Here is a 2,706-nt window from a genome sequence, read left to right on the forward strand (position 1 = left end):
TGTGTTGTTTTTTTAAGTTGATACCACTATAGACAGATATTTCTAAACAGCGTATTTCTTAGCTTTGTTACATTTTATAAATTTGTATCTGATACAACATGATGATGTTTTATTATAATTTTCAAATATATTTTATTTTATTTTATTTGCTCATTTAATTTAATTGCAAACTAACATTTACTCATTTACTCGTGTAACTTTATTAGTAAAAAAGTAATCAAAAATCAAAACAAAAAACAAAACAAAAGTGTCAATCTCTCATTTTACTAATCGAAATAATCAAAAACATGATATAACATATCAAGTTGAACAAATATTATAACTTGTTTTAAGAACGTGTTTCAGTCTATGCAGATGTAACTATTGCCACTATTCCGTGACGTATTTCTGCCATCCTGTTATACATTAACGGTCCTTGTCCCTGCTGTAGGTTTCTCGTACACACAGTACCACACACTTAATATCACTTAAGATATAACTGTGGCGACTGGACCATGACTTCTGTTGACTATGTCGCTTAGTTTGTTTGAGGTGGTATGAAGATCCTTAAAGTTAAATTATCACAGGAAGATGTGGACTTGCTAGGTTAATATTTTTTTTTAATCTTTTTAATAAGCCGCATGAATTCTTTCGAGACTGCAGAATAAAGAAACAACCCGATTTATGTTAGTAAATAAGTAAATAAAAAAACCAGTGAGCTTGGTCGATGGCTACCAAATCTAAAGTGTTGTAGATCTCACTATTACTATATTATAGTGGAAATATGAAATAAATGTGTTCATGTTTTTTTGAGATATCTTGTACACAAGCTTGTTACTACTGACAGGCGGACGGACGGACGGACGCACTTACGGACGAACTGACAAAGGTATAACTATATGCCCACATGACTATGTGGTAATTCATATGTTACCGTATACGCTGTAAAATACAAAGATATTCAATTTCAAGATCTTTAGCTTTACTCTTTGACTTAACCGTAATCTGAGGGACAAAATATAGGCGTCTTTGCTTCATAAACTTTTAAACGTTTTCCTTTCCCGAAGAAAAACACCTCATTACAGTATTGAACTATAGTCGGCTATATAATTGATTAAACGCTAAGAAATACCAGACAATACAAGAAAGATTACTTAATTAAAATTTAAAAAAATGGAGTGTTCAAAAACTGCACGAAAAACAGCAATGTGAATGAAATATTTTATATGAAAGTTTGATATCCGTACTGGCGAATCCACTCTATATATATATATAGAACAGGTCCCGTATTCATGAAAACTTCTCATGCTTAAGCGTGGATTCTGAGCTCCAACTGACATCCTTGTAACTCGCTTAAATCATGTTAAACTATTAAAAGGTTGAGCACAATATCCATGTTTGAGTACGAGAACAATTGCATGAATGCGGCTCTGGGCTAACGTCCAGGTACGAGAATGAGCAACAGTTATCAGGTTAGTTTTCATAATTCTGATGGATAAATGGGACAGTGTAATTGGCTATATCTCTATCAATATTATATACAGTAATATTTTTCTAATTTCAGACATTTAATGACATCACTTTATTAATTCAATCTTGATGTAGTCCAAGAGGATTTTGGGGCGGTTATTTCTTTGTAGTATTTCGGCGAAGTATGAATCTGAGCCGAGTAGCAAGTTGAAATCCCCACCAAATAAACACTTATTATTTTAATGCCATTAAAAGCTTTCTGTTTTACCATTAATATTTGGCCCACAGAATATAGACCATAAATTGCTGTATAATTAGTTATTGATATAACTATTATTAGTAATTCCACCTTTAATTTCTAAATTCTAATGTTAAAAATCCCCTTTCAAATCTTTATCTTTCATAACTTTCACTTCAAAACTGTCATTAATCAATATTAGAAATGAAGTCGTTTCCGCTGATATACTATACCAGCTTCCACAATCCTTATCCTTTATAAATTTGTTACATTTTAAATTTTTGAGTTATTCATACACGAAATAAGTCTAATCCGGTTGTTTTACAGGTTTCCAATCAATTATTTTCCGGATTTTTTCTCTCAATATCAATCCATTATATGAGATATCTACAATTTACTTACCATTGTAGTATAATTTTTTTAAACTGTCTTAGAACAAAGTAGAAAGTTAAATTATAATGCATCCTTATTGTGTGTTTGAAAATACGTTTATCAGACTTCTTAATAATTTAGACATTGCAACATTCATTCACCCTCAGTTGATTTGATGACAGTCCAAGGTGTTCCGAATGTGTAGTTTCAACCAGACGCTTTCGGCGTAGCTTGCGCAGACAACAAGAGTCTGGTTGAACGAGACTATCCTATGCCCTAATGAAACGCTTGGATAACCGTACGCGGTAATAAAACGTTTTGACGACTAAGAAACAAGTGCAAGAGGAGGGGATCAAGAGAACTATCAACATTTTTAGTGTCCACTTGACATCCCAGGGTTGTATTATTTAGCTATGTAGGGTATCCCGTGGGCAAATAAAGCCAATATCAGCCAATGCTGTCGCTACCTAACTAAGGCCTGTAAAATACCGTGTCGTGTCGCTACCTAACTAAGGGCTATAAAATACCATGTCGCTACCTAACTAAGGCCTATAAAATACCATGTCGCTACCTAACTAAGGCCTATAAAATACTATGTCGCTACCTAACTAAGGCCTGTAAAATACCATGTCGCTACCTAACTAAGG

This window comes from Mizuhopecten yessoensis, unplaced genomic scaffold (genome assembly GCF_002113885.1).
Source record: "Mizuhopecten yessoensis strain PY_sf001 unplaced genomic scaffold, ASM211388v2 scaffold10903, whole genome shotgun sequence".
In the NCBI taxonomy this organism is placed as follows: domain Eukaryota; kingdom Metazoa; phylum Mollusca; class Bivalvia; order Pectinida; family Pectinidae; genus Mizuhopecten; species Mizuhopecten yessoensis.